Source organism: Chenopodium album, chromosome 4 (assembly GCF_948465745.1).
Source record: "Chenopodium album chromosome 4, dcCheAlbu1.1, whole genome shotgun sequence".
Taxonomy (NCBI): Eukaryota; Viridiplantae; Streptophyta; class Magnoliopsida; order Caryophyllales; family Amaranthaceae; genus Chenopodium; species Chenopodium album.
The window spans coordinates 45,972,043-45,987,273 of record NC_137837.1 but is presented as its reverse complement, the minus strand read 5'-3'; the positions used below and the strand labels follow the sequence as shown (position 1 = coordinate 45,987,273).

The 15,231-nt window shown below is 39.9% G+C and overlaps 1 non-coding gene across 1 annotated transcript; it reads left to right on the top strand.

Moving 5' to 3' along the window:
• The first annotated feature begins 14,886 nt into the window (after positions 1 to 14,886).
• Positions 14,887 to 14,993, top strand: LOC145629737 (small nucleolar RNA R71). The gene has a single exon (XR_014111886.1). It is a non-coding gene; the product is annotated as a small nucleolar RNA R71 (small nucleolar RNA).
• The last annotated feature ends 238 nt before the right edge of the window (positions 14,994 to 15,231 follow it).

Genomic DNA, 15,231 nt, shown 5'->3' with positions numbered 1-15,231 from the left:
AATTAAGAATAAAAGTGGCTCTAAAGAGCCAAAAACACTACTAATTATGAGCAAGGGACGGGGGTAAAATACAATATAAAATAGACACATCAAACTCCCCCAAGCCAAACCTTTGCTTGTCCCTAAGCAAAGATCTCATCAATGAATCAATAAATATACTTCACCCCAAAAGTAAAAATCAAGCACAAACGATCCAAGGTAAATCAAATAAACATGCTTCATAATCAACCAATCAAATCCCTCTAATTACCAATCTTCCCTAACAATTGTCAAACAGAGCAAACCACAAGAGCATATAGAATTCAAGACTAGTGCTCACACACTCAACTCTCATTTATGTGGCGAGTAAAAGATGTACTCGATCGCTCTCCATCCAACCCCTTTATGTGAACAATGCCCTCCCAACTCACACTCTCGTGTGTATAAAAACAATATACGCTCAATCCTACTAGTCGACTCGAAATATGTCAAATCATAACTTGCATTGATAAACAACACTTTCACATTATTCATACAATTCTATGCACAAAGGTCGGAAGGTCTTTAAAGCTTGTAATGTAAGGCTAGGGTAAAGGGTAGGATAAATTTGGAAATAAGTGAGAGAAAAGCTATGCTTAAATGAGCCATATCCTAATAAAACCCACGATCAAAATAAATAATGATCATACATCTCCTACATAACCAACTCTAACATCAACCAAAAATACTCCAATCATAATAAACAATCCCAACACTTACAATTTCACTCATAAAAATATAATAATGAAGAAATAGAGTGAATAAACAAACTTTATTTTCCAAACTTGAATATTTTCATTGAAGCTCAAAATTATTTTTCTTTTCATCAACCTCCAACTGGAACATTTGAACATTTTTTTTTTTTCCGAAGTTCACTTATTTTTTCATATTTTTTCTTTGAACTTCTCTTTTTTTTTCTCATAATATCATGCTGATTTTTTTCAAGAAAATATAACTCTCATACTTATCAAAAATAAACATGAATAATCAACAAAACAACTTCTCAAATCCCACCCAAATTGTGCAGATAATAAGCACACTACAAACTCCCTCACCTCACTCACTAATAGCTCCCCCAAGCCAAGCTTGGGACTAGTAACCAATGGGGCAAAATAGGCTTGTAATGTGGCTAATAACCAACAAAAGGTCAAGGCAACAACATGGGTAGCAAGAAGGGAACAAATGTATCTACAATATCTGAAGGCTACCTAAAAGAAAAAATGCCTTCGTCCTCCACCATGTGCATAATAATGAACTATATAAATATTACTTATAGTTGCAAACCAATACTCAAATTCATTGACATACCAGGAATTATGGAACTATCACACATTCCTTACCAAATCAACTAGTCAAGCACTATATTCACAAGTAGTTGGACAAAATTGACGCAGGTTAGGGTTTCAAGACAATCAAACATCAAATCATGATCAACTAATCCACAATGCCTATCATCAAATACAAGGAATCAAAACAATTTTCTCAAGTAAGGGGCACAGGGAAGCATAATTTATAATTCATTGGAACGTATTTTTGGATTTTTTTATTTTTTTTATTTTTCAATTTTTTTGTATTTTTATATATAAAGAAAGCAATAAAACTAACCTAGAAAGCAACAAATCTAACCTAAGAAAACACACCAAAAATAAAAGAAAAGAGAAAAAGAAAAATACCAAACCAAAATCTCCCCCAAGCCAGAATCAGACAATGTCCTCATTGGCTCGGAAACTAGCCCAGCATAGCTAGTCCTCATCATCCTCGTCCATCGAGCCAAAACCCGCACCTCCACTGCCACCTGCACCACCTGAACCACCTGCACCAGAAGAGCTACCACCAAAATAATCAGCGTGAAAACTCCCCCCCGCCGGTCCCCGGAAAGGGATGTCCTGCCCGTACCCGAAGAAAGAAGAATAGTCAGTGTATATACCACGGGCAGTGGGATCCCTATCGTATCCCTGGGGTGGAGGCTAAAACCAGTCAGGGTGAATAGCGTCGTCGGGAATGTTGCCCCGACGAGCATAATCATCGTACATAGGGTAGAGAGCTCTACCCTGGTTCCTCTCTAGGTACCCTAACCTCTGGTCTAAGGAGCCTACCATCCTCCTAAGGTCAGTATGTGAATGCTGGATACGTCCTAGGGCCTGACCTGTACTCTGAAGATCCCAAACTGGGTTAGAGTCAACATGAGGGACGGAATGGGACATACGAGGTGGAGAGAAAGCCACCTCGGGCTGAGGCTGGGGTGGTGGAACTGGTGGCGGCTGCCCCCTAGCGTTGGCAACTAAAGCATCGTAAGTGTAAGAAAGTTGCCCTGGGGGAAAGGCGGTCAAGACTGGACTGGGTAGGGGAAAAATGGGCAAAGGTTGCTCGTTCCCAGTCCGGATACACCAAAGTAGTGTTTGCTCGCTATCCGGTCTAACCCACCCCACATTCTCAAAATACCTAGCAGTCATGTAGGTATCTGGTCCGCAGTTGGTCAGCTGGTGGGGTCCGTCTACTACAAAACCGGCCTTTTTCACCGCTATGCGAGTGATAAGGCCTCCTAAACGGATAGGGGACTTGGAAGTGGTGCTGGCTGTGGCATGCCTACTCAAATGGTGAACTATAAACCTGCCTATGTTCAATTTCCCGAACCCGTATACATAGTGTCCTATGACAGCTAGCTCGTTAGTTTGAGCGTTATGAGGCTCGGCCCTACCTAAAAAACACAAACCCGCAAATCTTTGCCAGATTTTTGGGACAGGGTGGTGAATAGGTTTGGTACTAGCATGTTGGGGTTCGGGGGCAGGTAAACCAGTCAAAGCATAATATAAGTCACCCATTTTATAATCTGCATGCCACTGGTGAGATAATTAAGAATTTAATTCAAAAATTTTACAAAATTGAACAAAAGTTAAACTAATATTTCTATTATTTAACCTGAAAAATAAATTAGGCTCATTCCTACTACTAACAACATGAAAAGTGGACAGGAATTCACAGGTAAGTTCTCGGTATGTAGGATAATGCATGTCAACAAATTTTCTCATGCCAATGTCATTCAAAAATCGTTTAACAAAATCATACAAACCAAATGATTCTAAGGTAGGGCGATGTAACCACCGAGATAGAATTACCTCACGACCGACCAAATGCTCCAATCGTTCCTTTTGTTCCCGGCTCACGATCCGGATCGTCGGCAAATACGGTAGCTTCAAGTCCGGGTCGTACTCCTCCCTCGAATTGGAGCTCCTACCAAAAATGGACCTAGCCCTCTTTGATGCCATGTTCAAGAAATGGGTTGAAAATTTGTGGAATTAAAATTGAAAAATTTTTATGTGAAAGTGAAGAGGATGAAGAGAGGATCACAAATATGTAAAGAGTTTTGAATTTGGGTTGGTAATGGAGGAGAAATCTTAGAGAGAAGTTAGAGAAAATTTGAGTTTTAGAGAGAGAAAGTAATGGGGAAAGAAGAAATGGAGGAAGTAATGGAGGCTTGCCCGATCGGGCGGACAAATTAGTCCGTATACGACGAATTTCGCGCCCGGTCGGGCGCCAGTCGCCAGGTCGGGCGAAATTACTTATTTTCAGACCCTTGCTCTCGCGCCCGATCGGGCGAGCTTCGCCCGGTCGGGCCCGAGACTAAATCGGCGAATAATTAATTTTCGTCTTTTCTCCAAAATTTGGCTAACTCTTTTTCCTCAAACCTGTACAAACACTCATAGAACTCGTTAAATTCCCTCATCTCTCATCTCACAAGAAAAAGAAGAGAAAAACTAGACTAAAAAACATTAAAAATACGAGTTGCCTCCCGCAAAGCGCTGGTTTATCTAGGTCCCGCACGACCTACTTACCAAGTGCAATTTCTAGAACCCTTGGCCTAACGATTGATCGGGTGGTTTCTCACCTGGTCTAGCGATGTTTAGGCTGCGATGCGGCTTCCTGACATAACCTGTGGGACGCCAAGTCGCCTTATCTGGTGGATCCTCCTTGACTTGGATTGGGGGATCTTCAATGCTACGCACTAAAAACCCTTCGTCGATCGAATGTTGCTTCAAATTGTCATTGCGTTCAACACTTGCAACTCGATCTGGCGGAACACTTACCGTAGGCTCGATTCGCACAACTTGCTCGATCGGTTCCACTTGTTCATCCTTGAAACCAAGACCAACAGTGTAGAGTGCTCTTTCTATTGCATTGACTTCCTTCTGCCATTTGTCTATCTCATCTGAAAAGGATGCAACACAAGATACCACCTCCAAGGGATCTTTTTCAAGAGCTTGGGGCTTGTTAGAATAATTTACAACCACATTAACACTAAAACATTTCTCCTTAGTCATGGAACTTTTAGGGGCATTATTCAGATTAAAAACAACTTTATCGTCCCCTACTGATAGTGTTAGCTTACCACTTCTTACATCTATGACTGCTCCTGCAGTGTTAAGGAATGGTCCACCCAAAATAATTGGGGTTTGCATATCCTCAACCATATCAAGAATAACAAAATCTACAGGTATATAAAATTTACCTACTCTAACGGGGACATCCTCTAAAACACCTAAGGGGTATTTGAAAGAACGGTCAGCCATTTGTAGAGTTATATTGGTAGCTTTTAATTTACCCATATTCAACTTAGAACACACAGATAATGGCATGACGCTAACTGTAGACACCTAAAAATGTCTCCCCAAAACCAAACCCGATTATGAACAACCTTTCACCGCCACTATTGGTCGGGTTTAGTATTTAATCCCGAGAGTGCTTAAAAAATCGTATTTTATTAAATTCATATTTTTGAACAGTCCATGGATTAGTCTTGATGTCTGGTAAAAGCATAGTTTTAATTTCATCCCAAACTTATTAATTAATTTTAAGCCCAAACCTTTTTTATTTTATTATTTTATTATTTATTTTTGGCCCAAACCTTTTATTTTATTTTTATTTTATTATTTTATTATTTTAGCCCGAATAATAAAAAGTCAGAAAAGACCCCAAATCATCAATCGGCACTTAAAATGCCGAAGGAAATTAGGGTTTAAAAATGTATTTAGACGGAAAAAACGGGCAGGAATTTCCCGCGCCAGGGCAGGTACCTACCGTGTCCTTAAGCCAAGGCGTGAAAGGTAGAACTGTTTGAGGGTTTGGCCCCAAAATCAACTTTATTTTATTTAATATAATTTAATTATTTTTTATTTATTTCCTTGAAGTTACTAACTCGTTTATTATTTTGTAGTTGCAAACAAACAGAATCAAAGTAAGGATCATGCTCCTTTTATTTTTATTATTTTTCTAACGATTTATGTTGTTGGAATTGTGATTAATTTGGTTTTAATATTAATGTTATTCTATTGATCACCATGTTGCATGTTTAAAGGGAATATGTAATTGAAAATCACGCCTAATAAGATAATTTGGACAATCGGTTTAGGATCCTTTTTAATCTTATTATTAATTGAAGTGATCACAATATTTTAGAATTATGTGTGCATTAATATTCAACCAATTTAGTTAAATAATAGTTTGGAGCGAATTGAATTATTGTTTGTATGCCTTTGAGATCACAAGAATGCTTTTCAATATAAGAATCGAGTAGAGGCCAATACGGGCGAATGTGACTCCATGACTCACTTCGTACCATCATCCCTGATCCTCCTTTCGTGGTTCTAAACCATATGGAGTTAGTAATCTCATGGATTATGAATGGGGTGTAACCTTCACGGGTGAATTGTTGTTGCCTTCGTTGTCCCTTATCGTGGTTGCCTTTTTATGATCCGTGAACGGTTTACAAGTTCCTTAAAAACTTGTTGGCGGCTCCCTACTTTATTTGTCCCTAATCGTATTGTGTCAATTCCCACTTCCTATGAGTGCCAAGCATATTCACCACATGCTTTTAACGTAGGCGCACTTTGAGCGACGCCTACAATTTGGCGACTCCACTGGGGAGGATTCTTAATTATTTATCGATTTGAGTGATCGGTATTTAATTAAGATGAGTGGATGAGACTTGAAAGATTCTTGAAAAAAATATTCCTGTGATTAATTTGGCATTTTTGCATCTGCATAGACGTTTTAACGTTACATTCAGGTCTGTCCCGTAAGAAAAATTGGATGACTTGGTTGCGCGCGAAGGAAAACAGGGCACCAATCAGATCTTCTGACTGCCGTGCTACTGCAGAATCTGCCGTGTCACGGTACGGTGCACCGTCTAATGGTGCACAGTACCGTGACACGGGAATTTTTTTCGTGTCACGGCAGTCCTAAAATCAGTCCGGTGGCTTATTTTCTTTCCTCACAGTCGACTTCCTTCGATTTTTCTGAAAAAACGTATGTGTTCTACATGCGTCTTAGCCCCGGGGGATTTAAGCTCTATCGACCCAAAAACGCTCATGGCAATAAGGGTTCATCCGAGTTATTAAATCCACCCAAACCATGGAGTCAAGTTCTATTTCATCACGAACTCGCGGAGCCGCCCGTTGGCATACACCCTCAAGGGAGGCTGCCTTGCTAACGCGTCCAAACTCTTAACCATGGTACCCTTTTGACACCTAAAGCTTGACCAATAGTTGAACATAGATCTTGACTCTAGGTTGCGAACTTTTTTACATCATCGTGCCGAAATTCTATGTGGTTTTTTTGTGCTAACCTTCATGTGTTTGCTCTTTTGTTTAACCCATGACTGAGGGTTTTTATTCTCTCATAGTAATTAGTACGTATCTAAAATCGGTTAAAATCTGGAAAAATCACAAAACAGACCTGGAACTGCGCACCGTGTCACGGCATGTTCTGCCGCGCCACGGTGAACAGTGCCGTGACACGGGGCTGTCTACCGTCTGACGGCAGACTGCACCGTGACACGACAGTCTGTACCGTGACACGGTGCCCAGAAAAGTGTCTTGTCAGTCCTTTTTTCGATTTTTGTGCGAATGCTGTGTCCAGTTTTGTGTCGTGTCTAGTTGTACGGTCAAAACACGCGTCCATAACCTCACTTAATCACTCACATGTCGTGTTCACACACTTTTTTGCTTTAAGTCGTGCATCACTTTTTTGACCGTATTTTAGGAAGTCTTGTTTTTGTGTCGTTTTTTTTTTCGGAGTAAGTCGGATGGTATCCTCCCTTTAAAAATAAACAAGTAGAATTTCAAAATTATTTTTTTTTTAAAAAAAAAAAAAATCCCGTGCCACGTCAGCATCCACCGTGGCACGGGAATGGTTGCCGTGACACGGGACTGTCCACCGTGTCACGGCACAGTCCACCGTGGCACGAAAAACAAAAAAAAACATGTAAAATATTCCCGTGACACGGGATTTAATCCCGTCTAACGGGAGAAGTTCCCGTGTCACGGCAACAAAAAAAAAATAAAAAAAAATCCCGTGCCACGTCAGCATCTACCGTGGCACGGGAATGGCTGGCGCGCCACGGGAAACTCTACCGTGTCACGACAAATTTCCACCGTGACACGGTGGAATTTTCAAAAAAAAAAAAAAAAATAAGAAAGCGTCAGTTAAGTCTTCCGTGTTAATTTGGTCCTCGCGTAAGTCATTTTGGTTATTGTTCACATGTCTAGCCATACGATCATAACACGAGTCTTATAACATCACTTATTCACTCACGAGTCAAGCATAGTCCACACACTTTCTTTATGTTCCGACTCGAGTCGTGCACCAGGTCGTTTATGATCGTATATTAGGTTCATGCACCCTTTTTTCGTCATAATAAAAAATGAGTGGAGTTTTCTCACCTGTTTTCAAATGTCTATTTTTTTCCTTCCTTTCCTATCTTGAGAAATGACTCAAACAATTAAGTGAATTATTTTATTTCATAGTACTTGGTCAAGGAACAGGGATAGATCAATACGGTTCGAGCCATTACCGCAACAATCTCTCAGATCTAATAGGCGTTCAAAGAGAACTTTGTCATCTCCGTTACTCATCACCTTTCAATGGCCACTAAAGAAGACATTGAGAACATCAACAAATCCATTGAGGCACTGTCTTCCATGATGCAAACCCTTACCACTAGGGTCACTACCATGGAACAAAACAAGGTCACTGTTTCCACCCTTGACAAACTGAAGGAACAAATGAGTAAGATCTCTGAGGATTTCACTTATGTGGAACGGCCTCCCACTCCTTTGGATGTGAAGGATAGACTCCCTGAAAAGTTCTCCACTGCTGATATTCCAAAGTTCAAGCCTACTAACAATCCAATATTCCATTTGAAGGCATTCTCTGCAACCATGGCTCTTAAGGGATTGGACGTAACACTCTTCCCTACGGTGTTCCCTCTCTCCTTAGAACATGCTTGCCAACAATGGTTTTATTCCTTAGATGCCAAGCATACTGCGACTTGGCAAGATGTCACCGAAAGTTTCATGAATCGTTACAAGTGTAACATTCAAACTAAAACTTCTAAACGTGAACTCTCCATTCTCAAACAGAAAGAGAATGAAGGCTTCACCGCTTACCTGAACAGGTGGAGGGAAACAGCTTCACTCTTGGTAGATCCCCCCAAACAAAGAGAGATGGTTCGCCTCTTTATTCAAAATCTGACTCATAAATATAGGGAACATCTCAAATTTCTTCCACTGAACACTTTCGAAGCTGTATACGACATCGGCATCAATATCGAGGATGAGCTAATAAAGACTGCTGGTAGTAACAATAATAACAATTGGAAAAACAAGAAGAACGACCATCCTTCTTCTTCGTCTTCTAAGCACGAAAATACTACCAACAATATAAGCCAAGTTGATCTCAATGAAGTGTTAGCTCTTGATACTCCATTGCCCAAGAAGAAAAGAACTTACACTCCTTTATGAATGACTTATGATGCGGCCTTTGATCGCCTTTACAGTTAAGGCTTGATCACACCTATTGGGCCATTTCCAGAGCCAAAACCTGAAGAAAGGAGCGCCAAATGCAATCCCAATGCCCATTGCAAGTACCATCAAGGAAGGGGCCACACTACGGAGCAATGTTGGAATTTGAAGGACGTCATTCAAGACTTGATGGATGCAAATAAACTTCATGTCCCTCCAGGTGGCAAGAAGTAATGAATACAAGGCACACAGATCCTTCGTGAAAGATTTCATGCTTTTTTTTATTCTTTTGTTTCAACCCTCTCCCCCAATAATTCTAGCATAGGTTCCTGTTATCCATGTGTACTGTCTATGTGTCATATTTCTTACCTTTTCCATCAATGAGCATTCCTTTCCTTTGCAATCGATCATCGAATTCATTTGCAAAATAAAAAAAAAATCAATTACCGAACTAAACCCAAGGTACACCAATGACTTGAGGCACCTTTGCAACCATGTCATTCCCTGTTAACCGTTCAATTACATTCCATTTCTTCATCAACCATTTTGAGCCTCGTCTAACGTGTGGCCTTCATTTCTTCAACCCACATTCACTTAACCCTGGGATTGGAAGATGTGTAATTGTATAACATTCAAAAAGCAAGTAAAAAAAAAAAGAAAGCAGCAAAGCAACAATAAAACAATGTCTAAAGGCAAGTGTTCCAATGTCTTTGATATGAACACGTCTCAAATTGCGTCTCTCATCAAGTGCTCGGTGCCGTGCCTGAGAAACATGAATGCTAAGTGAGTGATGGACCGCATGATATGAGATTGCCTACATTGATTCAAAAGAATAAAAAAAAAAAAAAAGTTCAAAGCAAAAAAAAAAAAAAATATGTTGAAAATAAACTTGCAAAATTCAAAATTTTCAAATACACAATTGCATATCTTGGGGATTCTCTCGGGTCTTGAGCCTTTTACCCCTTTCTTCCTTAAACCATCAACTTAACCACATTACAAACCTTGAAAGACCTCTTTGAGGTATACATACACTTGTGCATAGTTCGGTTAGAGCTACGTTCGGCCTGATTCCTAACGGATACGTAGGCAACCTCACATCGAGGTGCGGCCACATTCATATTCATATCCATGCATGATCGAGTCAAATAATATCCAATGCTTATCCCTACCCATTTAGAGCTAGACTTTGGGGCTTGAACCCAAATCACATTAGCTTACCCAGCCTGAAGAGTCATCATCTTTAACTCTTCTCACATCTCTTTCCATCGCTATAACCCTTGCAGCCAGCCTTAGTATCACATTCACACACTTCACTCACACATCCATATCCATCATCCTTCCCTTTAATAGCCCTTTATCATGAAATCTTGTTTCAACACTGTGCATGTTTCATCATATTTAAAGACAACATTCAGTAGAAGAAACATTGTATACTTGCTTAGCTCCCTAACCTGAGCAATATTCATTGTTTCATGTTTCGCATAATGTGCTAATAAACATTTATATATCACTGATGTTTAATCATACAAAGCATATCGTGCTTAGCTCCTTGACCTAAGTAACGTTCATTATGCAATAATCACTATACGTGCTTAGCTTCCAGACCTAAGTGACGTTCAAAATCGCTTCTTTACACCATATATGATGCTTAGCTCCATGACTTAAGTTCATTCATCTATCGTGTCACATGATGTAATTGTCCTTAGCCTCCTGGACTAAGAACATGCATCATGCATACATTATTTTCAGGACAAGCAATTCAATCCATACGATTCATTTCGTCTTGCTCAAGGAGGAAGTTCAAAACTTCTTTCCTTTTTCATTATTTTATTTTGGGGAAGTTCAAAAACTTTTTCCAAGTTTTCATCGAAGGAAGTTCGAAAATAAAAGTTCAGTTTTCACATCTTTCTTTTTCGGGAGAAAGTCGGTACCCTCCACTCATGACAAAAATTTACGGAAAATTTTTTCTTTTGCATCTTCGTTTGCTTGTGTCTGCACACACACATATACACACACACACACACACACACTCACAAGTCATACACATGTCATGTCACATCAAGTCAAACTTGGTAAAGTTAGTGGTCAAGTCAATCACAGTATATACGAGTCCCCAGGCAAATTTTATTTTGCAAGTCTTATCTACAGCCCACGTACGGGGACAAGCGGACCATTTACAACCCACGTTAGCGGACAAGCAAACCAACTACAGCCCACGTCCGGGGACAAGCGGACCATCTACAGCCCACGTCCGGGGACAAGCGAACCACCATCATTTCATGACGCAAGGTTCTCGATACACAGAGACTTGCAATCTCATCATCTTTCGACTTTCCTCCAGCATGAAAAGTATTATCCGGTGGATTTTTTCTTCAAGTATAGAAAACCGCCAAATCGGCTTTCCTCAAGCATGGAAGGCATTATCGGTGGAATTCTTCAAGCATAGAATGACACCATATTCATCAGTCGGCTTTCCTCAGGCTTGGAAAGCGTTATCGGTGGATTTTCTTCAAGTATAGAAAACTGCCAAGTCGGCTTTCCTCAAGCTTTGAAAGCGTTATCGGTGGATTTTTCTTCAAGTATAGAAAACCGCCAAGTCGGCTTTCCTCAAGCATGGAAAGCATCATCGGTGGATTTTTTCAAGCATAGAATGACACTAAATTCATACGTCGACTTTCCTCAAGCATGGAAAGTATTATCCGGTAGGTTTCTTCAGGCTTAGAAAACTACCAAACTCCTCAGTCGGCTTTCCTCAGGCATGGAAAGCGTTTCAACAAGACGTCATCCGGTGGATTCCTTCAAGCATAGGAAGCTACCAAGCTCATTTGCCACCAATACACTGGTGTTAGATAAGCATTCTATCCCTTTACTCTTTTATCTGTGGAATTAACATTTTTCTGCAGATATCGGCGTATACAGAATGATTTAGGATCGCAGAACGTCTTAAATCATTCTCCGTCCCTATCGGCTACTTTGACTATCGTTTTCGAAACTGACGTTTCTACAAACTCAGTCAAAGTGGGGGCTTCTGTAGACACCTAAAAATGTCTCCCCAAAACAAAACCCGATTATGAACAACCTTTCACCGCCACTATTGGTCGGGTTTAGTATTTAATCCCGAGAGTGCTTAAAAAATCGTATTTTATTAAATTCATATTTTTGAACAGTCCATGGATTAGTCTTGATGTCTGGTAAAAGCATAGTTTTAATTTCAGCCCAAACTTATTAATTAATTTTAAGCCCAAACCTTTTTTATTTTATTGTTTTATTATTTATTTTTGGCCCAAACCTTTTATTTTATTTTTATTTAATTATTTTCTTATTTTAGCCCGAATAATTAAAAGTCAGAAAAGGCCCGAAATTATCAATCGACACTTGAAATGCCGAAGGAAATTAGGGTTTAAAAATGTATTTAGATGGAAAAAACGGGCAGGAATTTCCTGCGCCACGGCAGGTACCTACCGTGTCACGGGAATCCTTCCCGTCCGACAGTGGGATTTCCCGTGACACGGGAGGTCTTCCGTGACACGGGACATTCCGTGTCTTTTCCGCGTAAACCCTTGACGCGTTTTCTATCCCGTTTTCTGAAAATTTCCCGCGTCACGCCAAAAGTGTACCATGTCATGTGAAAGAGTGTCGTCTGACGGTGGAGCTTCCCGTGTCACGATACAGGTTGACCGTGTCACGAGATACTTTTTTAGGGTTTTTATCATTTTAGGGTTCCGTGTGCTCCCTCAGCACATTTTCCCTATAAATACCCCCTCATTTCTGATGAACGGGGCACCGAGTAATTCTCTGGTTTTATTTTCTCTCTTCTATGCTTTAGCCTAAACACTAGCCTACCCTTTTCACTTCAAAATTCCTTCTTCAAGCACTCAAAGGAGTCCATATTTTACTCGAGGTTCTGTCCTTAAGCCAAGGCGTGAAAGGTAGAACTGTTTGAGGGTTTGGCCCCAAAATCAACTTTATTTAATTTAATTTAATTTAATTATTGTTTATTTATTTCCTTGAAGTTACTAACTCGTTTATTATTTTGAAGTTGCAAACAAACAGAATCAAAGTAAGGATCATGCTCCTTTTATTTTTATTATTTTTCTAACGATTTTATGTTGTTGGAATTGTGATTAATTTGGTTTTAATATTAATGTTATTCTATTGATCACCATGTTGCATGTTTAAAGGGAATATGTAATTGAAAATCACGCGTAATAAGATAATTTTGACAACCGGTTTAGGATCCTTTTTAATCTTATTATTAATTGAAGTGATCACAATATTTTAGAATTATGTGTGCATTAATATTCAACCAATTTAGTTAAATAATAGTTTGGAGCGAATTGAATTATTGTTTGTATGCCTTTGAGATCACAGGAATGCTTTTCAATATAAGAATCGAGTAGAAGCCAATACGGGCGAATGTGACTCCGTGACTCACTTCGTACCATCATCCCCGATCCTCCTTTCGTGGTTCCGAACCATATGGAGTTAGTAATCTCATGGATTATGAATGGGGTGTAACCTTCACGGGTCAATTGTTGTTGCCTTCGTTGTCCCTTATGGTGGTTGCCTTTTTATGATCCGTGAACAGTTTACAAGTTCCTTAAAAACTTGTTGGCGGCTCCCTACTTTATTTGTCCCTAATCGTATTGTGTCAATTCCCACTTCCTATGAGTGCCAAGCATATTCACCACATGCTTTTAACGTAGGCGCACTTCGAGCGACGCCTACACTAACACTAGCACCCAAATCACATAATGCATTATCAATTAAGAGATTGCCAATATGACAAGGGATAGAAAAACTACCCGGATCTTTTAATTTTGGTGGAGACTTATTTTGAAGTACGACACTACACTCTACAGTGAAAGCTACTGTCTCTACCTCTCTAAAAGACCTTTTTCTCGTCAAAATTTCTTTCGTAAATTTTGCATATGAGGGGATTTGTGTGATCAATTCAGTAAAGGGAACTGTTACCTTCAAATCTTTTACCACCTCCAGGAACTTACCAAACTGCTTATCCAAGTTTGTCTTCAATTGACGATTGGGGAAAGGAAGTTTGATGATTGGCTTTGGAGCATTCTTATTCTTGTCTGGAGTAGCCACCTTCTCTGGAGTTGTACCCTGCAATGTAGAGTTAGATATGTTAGTATTATCCTTTAGCCCTGCAGGGCTATCAACTACATTGTTTGGTTTAATGGAATCAAGATTAGCATTATTTGGTAAAACAGGTTGATTGACTCTGGGCATAGAGGGCCCTTCATAATTTCAACCACTCCTTAGAGTAATTGCAAATGCTTGATCCGTAGGCCTAGTAGGTTGTGCTGGCAAGGCTCCCTGTTGGCGGGCTTGTAGAGTAGCGTGGAGTTGCGCAATTTGATTATCTACAATTTTATTATGCGCTAAAATTTGATCAATTGTCGCATCTCTGCTCTCCATGTGCTTTTGCATATTGACCAACATTGCTCTAATTTACGCCAGAGAGGGGTCGGAAGATGAGGAGGGTTGTTGTGGTTGGTTCTTCTGGCTTGCATTGGGATGATAATATTTCTGTTGTTGTTGCTGTGGCGCCTGTGGTTCTTGTGGTGGTGGATTTTGAACATTAGTGCTCCGGTAGGAAAGGTATGGATGATTCCGATACCCAGGATTGTAAGTGTTGGAGTATGGGTTATTCTGCCTATAAGCTTGGAAGGCATTAAATTGCTCCACGGAACTCCTGCAATCCTGCTCCCAATGACCTACAATACCACAATTTTCACAGAAAGCCTCATTAGAATTATTATTAATCGCAGAAACATTGGCTACATTAGCAGTGCTCAGATTATCTAATTTTTGGCAAATAGAGGTTAATTGAGCTTGCAAAAAGGATACAGAGTCGTCACTATGCTTCCCCTTGTTAGAAAATCCTCTGTGATTCCCATATTGGGAATTGTGTATCGCCATATCTTCAATAACCTGACCTGCATCATCAACATTAAGATTCATAAATCTCCCACTAGCTGCAGAGTCTAAAATTATTCTAGAGGAATTTCCAATGCCGTTATAAAAGGCTTGGATTAACTGCCATTATGCTAAATTATGGTGAGGGCATTCCCTTTGTAAGTCCTTGAACCTCTCCCAACCCTCATATAAAGACTCATCGGCTTCTTGGGCAAAGTTCTGAATCGCACTCCGTAGTACTGCTGTTCTCTCTGCAGGATAATACTTGTTATAGAAATTCAAAACAAGAGTTTCCCAGTCAGTTATACCAAGTGTAGTTCTATTTAAGCCATTAAACCACAATTTAGCTTTTCCAGTTAGAGAGAAGGGAAAGAGAATCTCCCTGATTTGGTCTTCAGTGACCCCGGCTTGCCTGATGGTGTTGCAATATTGACAATAATCGGCAATGTGAAGATTCGGGTCTTCATCCTTGGCTCCA